This window comes from Aegilops tauschii, chromosome 5 (assembly GCF_002575655.3).
Source record: "Aegilops tauschii subsp. strangulata cultivar AL8/78 chromosome 5, Aet v6.0, whole genome shotgun sequence".
In the NCBI taxonomy this organism is placed as follows: domain Eukaryota; kingdom Viridiplantae; phylum Streptophyta; class Magnoliopsida; order Poales; family Poaceae; genus Aegilops; species Aegilops tauschii.
In genome coordinates, this window is record NC_053039.3 from 207,270,814 (window position 1) to 207,279,553 (window position 8,740).

At 40.8% G+C, this 8,740-nt stretch overlaps 1 long non-coding RNA gene across 3 annotated transcripts; it reads left to right on the top strand.

Moving 5' to 3' along the window:
- Positions 1 to 534: 534 nt before the first annotated feature.
- On the top strand, positions 535 to 4,060 carry LOC109734565 (uncharacterized). Of its 3 annotated transcripts, none has more exons than XR_005756826.3 (5): positions 535 to 996; positions 1,576 to 1,651; positions 1,758 to 2,579; positions 3,290 to 3,369; positions 3,717 to 4,060. It is a non-coding gene; the product is annotated as an uncharacterized lncRNA (long non-coding RNA). The 3 variants fall into 3 exon arrangements; XR_005756827.3 differs by having other exon boundaries at positions 561 to 996; positions 1,576 to 1,656; XR_005756828.3 differs by having other exon boundaries at positions 662 to 996; positions 1,576 to 1,641.
- The last annotated feature ends 4,680 nt before the right edge of the window (positions 4,061 to 8,740 follow it).

Here is an 8,740-nt window from a genome sequence, read left to right on the forward strand (position 1 = left end):
CATATGGGTTTCCTTTGTGGTGAAGATTTCATCAGTACTGATAGCTTAACTTATTATGTTAATTCTAGTGCGGCACTAGCGAAGGTAGAAATGTACTGAATGTTCACACCTTTAATCTTTTCATTTTGTGAACACGCATCAGTTCAGTATGAAAAAGGAACATAATAAGTTAACTTTGCAAGTGAATCAGTTCACCTTGAATAAAATACAGAAGTGCACCATCAAGTTTTCCATTCAGTTCGCTTATAAAAAAACAGAAAGTTGGTTGTGTAAAGAAAATCGGAGAACCAATGTCAGCCTAGAAGTTCACTAGGGAACTCCACGCAAGTGCACTCGTTAGAAAATTTTGGGTTTACTATATTTTATAGACTGCAGAAATTTTGAACTTACTATTTTAAAATTTTCGTTGTCATTATCCAAACTTGTACGCTGGACTAAAAATTGCCTTTTTTGATCTTTAGTTCTGACCCTTTTTCTGAACTTACTATTCTGTTTGTGTACATTATCCTCTCGTCAATTTTGTGATTTTAGACCAAGTTTCAGCCCTCGAGCAAGAGCTTGTCCACCACGGGTGCTTGCAGCCGTCCAAGTCGAGGGTTGACGGCAGTCCAAGTAGAATCGCACCCACCATCTTCACTAGCACTGCACAACCGGCCAAGTCGAGCACACACACAAGGAGAACACCATCTTCACTAGCACTGCGCCGCCGCCGTACTCCCCTGGGCGCCGCTCGCGCCACCGCCCTCCTCCCTTGGCCGTTGATGGCGCCGCGCTCCCCTGCCCCCCAGCTCGCGCCGCCGGTCCCCTGCCCCCCAGCTCGCGTCGCGTTGCACGGGAGGTATTGGCCTCCTTCACCCGCCGGATTCGACCATCCCCTTTGTTCACCTTCGCCACCCGAGGCCGTTCACCACCGCCACCAGTTCCCGTTCAACACCGCCCGCACAATCTTGCGTGTCAACGACGCCCCTGTCTACCCCACGCGAAGCTTCAACAGAGGTCCGGTTCAGAACTTTAAATACCTCTACTCTTTTGTTTGTGTACATGTCTAAGAGGGAACTGGAAAAATGGAATTCAACATCACTAGTTTACTTAGGGGACGAATTCTGATTTTCTAGCAGTTCTAGTACATATGTTAGAAGAATTTCGAGTTGTATTGTTCTAGTCTGCTGTCATCGCAAGCTGCTATATATGATGTGTTGTCACCATTTATAATCTGTTAATGACCGGTATGTTCTTGTTGTCAGTTCATGTGTGTCCTTGTTGTCAGGTCGTGTTCATCTTTTATAATCAGTTCATGTACATGTGTGTTTGTAATCACGGTGTGTTCTAATAACTTCTTTCAGAAACCACTTTGTAGCTCTGTTCAGCTATGGGTTCTCCGTTCCCAGAAAGTTAAACATCAGTTCTTCTAATTTGTAAAGAAAATGTAGTTTTTCAGAATAACATAAGAACACGACTTCTTTGATGTAGTGCCATTCAAATTCTTATTTTAGTTTTGTTCATTTTCTTATTTAAGTTCAGTTTAAAATCTAATATTAGTTCAGTTCAAGACTGATTATCATTTATCCAATACAGAAGGAAAATAGAGTTGGGAGTGGACGACCTCGAGCTTGTCCAGCCCACCTTCGTTGTGCTTCTCCAGTGCGTTCATGTGCGGTATTACGAGCATTCCTGTCCCGCGTGCATGCTTTGGACTATGTGTTGTCTATTGTTATGTAGTATCTCCAGATTTTCTAAACTAACTTGCTCAATGACAGAATTGTGTATCGCACAGTACATGTATTACTACTGGGAATGTTCAGAAATCAAAACTCAAAGAAGTATTGACAGCACAACTACTGTATATTCAAGGAGTCGGGTTTTGCTCCTGCATCACCTCGTCTCCTCCGTTCGACAAAAGCCTCAGATAAGTTCACACTATGGTTTCACTCTTTCATATAATTCTTGAGTCCAGACTCCTTCGCTTTTTGTTCCATAGAAATTAAAGAAACCTGTAGAAGTTTGGGGTATAAAATTCTATAAGTTCAAAACCGGGAAACTAGTAAGTTCAGACAAAATTGAAACTGTCAAAGAACATGAGAGTTTTTGTCAAAAGAACCGAGGCTTCCCCACGCCAGTACAAACTTTTTAAATGTGTGGATTTTGTCAAAGCAAAAACTGAATGGGTGGCAAGATGAATGTAGTTGTTATTAAAAGTTTCTTTTTGAACTTCTCCTCTTAATATACATGAACTTGATTATCCTTTTAACCGGTTAAATATACAGGGATGGCAAGACGACTATAGTTGTTATAGCAAAAAAGTGCATTTTTCTTAAAAAAGTTTCTGTTTGAACTTCTCCAGTTAATATACATGAACTCAATTATCTTTTTAACATGTACTCACATGAGCTCGTTTGGATTTTTGTGTATACTTGTAACACAATCCATTCAGATCTCGAGAGACCGTAAGTTTAGTCGGCCTTGGCATCACGAACGGGTTCAGTTCGATCTCGCACAGTGGGCAGGTCCCCGATGGTGTGTCCGTCGGTTCTACTCGCACAAGTGGACGTCAGATCGCGCAAGTGGGAAGGTCCCCGATGGTAAGAACTTGTTCTATTCCTGCTGCTATCAACCTGTTTGTTCATATACTTATAAGAAATGAAATATCCTTTTTGATATTTCTTTGTTGCCAAATAAAAAGCTAATATTTATGGACATGTGCAGTATAAACATTTGTTATGGGGTAGTACACATTTTTAAACTTTTTATATAATTGCAAAAAAAGGAATTCTCATTCCCAAAAACCTACAAAAAAAATCTACTTGTAGTGATAGTTTTGGTTCTAGTCCTTATGGCCCGGTTCAAGTAACTATGTCGCCCCCGCGTTTTGGTTTCTTGTTATCTCTCCTGAATTCTTTTGAAGAGCTTCAATTGTTTTTAGTTCATCTTTTGAATGCTTTTCAGTACATCTATTTACCAATCGTAAGTCCAGCTTACTTTGTGTTTCCATGTTATTTCTATAGCACAACAGGTGTGTGTGGTTATGTTAATGAGCGCATGTAACAAAGTTTATTTTGTAAGTTCAGAGAAGCAACGAGGTAAAAGCAAAACACTAAAACCACGCAATTCTTGTAAAGATATCTGAAAGTTCAACAATAAAAATTATATAAGTTTAGTCTCAAGTGGAGAGAAGTTGCTGCATCTCTCTCTGCCCGTGGATGCTCGTGTGCTATAGTTGCTTTCTCCCCTTCCTGTACATGCTGCTGCTCACCTTTTTATCTCTCTGATGCGTTGTGTTGCACTACTGCAGCTCGATCCAGGAGGTGCTAGCTAATGCTGGCTGGAACTAGGATGCAAAAGGGTTGACGGATCCATGCCGCACAAGCACTGGTGCTCTACTTTCTTCTTACTTTGTGTTCTAATTTGCTTTCTTCTTATTTTCAGTTTGCGAGATACAAAAAGAAGTTAAAAAAATGTTCTGCCTAGAGTTCATATTATTTGCTACCCCGTGATGTACGTCTATAGTTTCTCCCTCCAAATGTGTTGATCCATGTGGTTGTATTTTCTGTGTTTCTCCCTCCAAAATATATGCAAGTACAGAAGTTGCACACAAACAGAAGTTTGTTTTAGTGAGAAAAATGCATACTGTCTTCTATAACTCATTTCACTCCACGGTTTCTTCACCTTTTTGTTGTTTCCTATTTATCCTAATTCCTAAATGTTCTACTCAACTTCAGCGCCATACTCAGTCCAACCCCGTGGCTTCAGGGTGGCCGAGTTCGTCGCGACCATCAATTCGGAGACCTGCGTCACTGCCCGTGTCGCTACCATGGCCACCTGCATCACTGCGTGATCCGTCAACAGCCTTCCTGCACAAGGAAAAGCAACAGGAGTAGAGGCGTCTGAGATGCTCTGTTCTAGCGAGGTGGCTGATTATGTTTCTCAGTTTGTAATACTTTGGCCGCAGTGTACTTATGTATCTTTTTCTGGCCGGAGCACGACCAGAACTTATGTCAGTACGAACTTTGATTGTGATGGTACTACAAACTCTATAAAAACACCATCAATCCATTTTTACTGGTACTTACCTTTTATACAATTCACATGGATTGTGCCCCTATTACCAATTGTGGTAACAAAATGCACTGTGCTCACCATTTTATTTTAGTTCGTCAGTTTGTAATACTTTAAAAGAGAGGAGGTAAAAGTGAACCATTTGGTTTGGTATTATAAAAAGTGTTAATATGAGAAACTTTAAAAACATCTTGTTTAATAAGTTCTGCTTGTTCCGTGTATAGTATTTATTGAGCTAAAAATGGTATGGTTCATACATTCTCGTCGATCTTGTTGTAATCGTCCTTGTTTTTGTGAGTTTCCTGATGCAACTTTTGTGGTCAGTCCAAATGGGAGAAGGTGATCCGTCCAAGGTGTAATTCTGTGACGTTGACGTCCAAGTTCTACAACTGATCCGTACAAACAAAAATGATGGTCCGTTCTACAAAGGAAAAATGGTTGAATTAAATATATTGATCAGTACAAGTTAAAAATGATGGTCCATTCGGAATAAAAGAAATGACAGAAATTCAACTTATAAAAGTTCAAGCAAAAAACAACCCTACAATTCAAACGGGAAAAGTACAAGTCGTAACAGAAGAGAAGTCCAGAACATCGTTGTAAAAAAATGTTTAGTTCAAAAAAGGAATAAAAACATTTGCTTTTTGAAAAAACTATCATTCAGTTCAATGATATAAACCATGCAAGTATGGGGGCGACGATACAATAAACGGTTGAAAACTTATGAGCAAAAATATTACCCAAACAGAGCAAAGTCTAGTTAGTGAAAACACGCTTAGTACAAATCCATGCAAACATCAGTTCAAGTACTTATTTTTCGGAACCTTTCAAAATTACTCTTCGAAGAATACATCAGTACAAACGCACACGTAGATCAGTACAAGTACTCTGTTTTTTCTGACGGAAAAACAACACGATGGGTCTCATCGTAAATCCAAATTACTCTTCAACAGTTGCAAATTCGAGAAAATGTTCAACATGACTAAGTTTCGTATTTTTGATATCTTTCCAATCGTATATTATTTGCCTCATTTCGACAAACTTTTAAAGAAATCGCGTTCGAAATCAAATTTTACCGTATTCAAATTCGTTTTTAAACCGTAAGGAATTAGAAAAACATTTCAATACGAAAAAGTTACGCATTTTCCATAGCTTTCCAACGCCATATCATTTTCATCAATCCGACAAACCGTTTGCAAAAAATCGCGAAAATACATTTCGCCCAGAATTTCGCCGTTTTCCAAATTACTTCTAAATCATATAGAATTAGAAAAAACAATAGATATATGGAAGATGCGGATTTTCACCAGCTTTTCAACGCCATCTTATTTGTTCAATTCCGACAAACCGTTTGAAAATTGAGTCCAAAATACGATTCGCGTTTTCGGTTTTGAAAAAAACGGTTTTATCAAAACTGCTCTTAAACCATAATGATTTTGCAAAAAAATCCTATATATTTGTAATGTAGATGTCAAGAGCTTTCCAACGATATATTACACGCCCCATTCTGACGAAAAGACAATCAGTTCGACGAGATGAAAACATCAGTACAATCGCCTGAAACCATCAGTTCAAGTAGGGTAATATATATATATATATATATATATATATATATATATATATATATATATATATATATATATATATATATAGGACAAATGTTTCCTACAAGCGGTGTTAGTTACCACCACTTGTATTTTGTATGTTGTATGTAGTATGTACCAAATTGGAGAGTATGTACGCGTAGTATGTAGTATATAAGAATGTTTAGGTAGTATATATACTATTTTTTAGTTAGTATGTATCGTATTTTAAGTATGCTCCTTTTTACATATAAATATATATGTATTTTACAAATATAATTAAAACCATGGGCCAACTTGTAATTTTCTCATGTAACTCATTTTGGAATATATTATATATAATATATGAACATACTTATAATGATAAAGTAGTATATATAGTACCACATGGTAGTATATGAGACATGTGAGGTAACTACCACCGAGCGGTATGATGTATTTTCCATATATATATATATATATATATATATATATATATATATACATATATATATATATATATATATATATATTCAAAAGACTAAATCATCATTGCAAAGATAAATCAATGTTGAAGACAAACCAAATGTGAAGTTAATGCAATCATGATGCCAAAAGAAAATCTTCGAGAAAGTTTGGTGGTGGCGTTACCTACCGTATAGGAAGTATTAGATCCAGACACGGCGCACAATTATCGTGGCGCTCCGAAGTCAAATTCCGCGTTAATGTATTCACACTTAGAGTGTATGTCTTCATTGATTGAAGATATATGTCACTTTGTGTGTTGCACATCTAAGTCATCAACATGCATAAGCGTTAGGATGTTGTGACACCCCAAAATTTTGACCTTGTTTTATTAATTAAATTTTTTGCCAGGAAACAAAACTTTTCCATTTGTCAAGGTTTACCCCTTTTGTTATTGTGGATTTTTACTCCAAGTGGAAACCTTCAAAAATGTAGTGTTGGACTTTATGCCCTCTTTATAAAAACAATCCTTTATCAGGGGATTTATTTGCATAATTGTTTCTCAGAGCCTTACCCTTTTAAAAATGATTTCTTTTGAAGTTGGAGCCTGTTTTGCACTGTAACCATTTGATAAATGCTTTTAAAATTTCCACCAAAATTTGGGGATGTCATGTGATGTTTTCACACCACTTTTATGCAAAAATACCTTTTGGCCATTGGAGATTTTGAGCTCTACACCAACTTTTCCAATCTGGTCCAGTGGGCACTTTTGCACTACAACCCATTTAAATATTTCTTTAAAAATTCTTCCAAGTGTTTGGAAATGTCATTGGATGCATACAATTCATCTTCATGCAAAAACCCAGTGATGTTCTTTGAAAAATTTGAGTGAATCACCCTCTTTTTCATTCTGACCCAATTTGGTGATTTGTACAGCAACTCTATTTTATTTTGCTCCAATGCCCATGACCTTTTTCCTGCTTTTAACCCTTCCTTCAAAACCCTTAAGTCCAGGAGAGTGGACTCATTGGAGGTTTTTAAGTGCATGCTATAAACCCTTTTTCTTTCTGTCCAAAACTGTGGTTTTGCAAAGATTGCACTAACAAGTTTCTGGTTTTTCCTTTATGACCTTACCATCATCTCCTACACCTAAAGAGACCCTGATCTGGAGTTTTTGGCCACTCCAAGAATTGCCTAAGTGCACTTGGCATTCTGTCGAACAGTTGGTGTGCACAGTCTGTTTTGGCATAAGTTCTTTGTTTGCACTGTGATCTTGCTCCAATGACCCAGCAACCATGTCCACTGAGCCCCTAGCTACCTCTACCCCTATCCTGTTCATTGCCAACTCCACCCTCGCGCTCTAGACTGCCCTGGCATTTCGCCGAGCATGTTCTGTGCGTGCTCTGGGCGTGCCCAGAGCGCACGTTTTGCACGCGCGCGCACTGAGCCGCCGCATCGCGCTGCCGCACTCGACGCGACCCGTCCCTGGCCCCTGCTCCACTGCTGAACCGCGCACTATGCTCGCTCACTCCCCATGCCACCCCTGGCGCCCTGCAGCGCCGCTGGCAGAGCTCTTGGCGGCACGCCGGCGTCGGCAGCGAACCACTGACATGGACGGCGCCGCCCAAGCCACCCCAGCGCGCCAGCTGCCCCCGTGAACAGCCCGGTCTTATCCCGAAGCTCGTCGGCACGCGCTCGTCGCCGCCACGTCGCCCTGCGGCTACAGCACGGCTGTCGCCGGCGATCTTATCCTCAGCCGCCGCGGCCCAACCCCGAGCACCTATTTAAGGGACCCCCGAGCTCGTGCAAGACCTCAGGCAACCTCAGACTGTTCCCCTAGTCCTCCCCTAGCAGTGGATTGGCCCGGAGAGGCTCTCTTCCCCAACTCCGGCCGGTTCGGCCGCCGCCAAGCTCCGGTGAAATACATCGCAGCCAGCCACTCTCTCGCCCAACCGACGCCACCAGTAGCTTCCCCTTGTCCTTGCGGAGCTGCCCAACTACCCAACCTCGATCGGAGACCACCGGAGCCCAAAAACCACTTCACCACCGTAGCCCCCTCCGCCGTGGAGCTCGCCGTCGGCGATTTCCTCCACCCCCGACGACCCAGCGACCACCAAGAGGACCGCCTCGGTCTGGCCGGTCCATCCCCGCCCTCAATTGCCCTCGAGGAGCCGCCGTTCGTCGACGGCGATCGCCGGAGGCCGCCACCGTTCGGACAGAGAGAGAGAGAGGAGGGAGGGAAGAACGGTCAAACCTGACCAGTGGGCCCTCTAGACCCACTGTCAGTGACCCGCGCGCCGTCCCCTCTGTTTAAGTGAAAGCGTATAACCACAGAGTACGTCTCCCCTACCCCGAAAGTGTATTCCCCTCGAAACGTTTTCTTTTCTGGTTTTATTTAAAAACAGACTTTTGACCAGACTTTGACCAGCTATAACTTTTAAAATAAAACTCCAAATGAGTTGATTCTTTTTCCTACCTCTTTCAAATTCCATCTAGTTTATTTTAAGATTTATTTAAAAAATATTTGAGACAACTTTTTGTACTATGTTTGTAATATTTGTTATTTGGATATTTCTCAAAATAGGAATTTTGGAGAGAAGGGAAAGCTTTTAAAAAAGTGCATCCTTTGCATACTCTTGAAGGAAAGCATTTCTGAACTC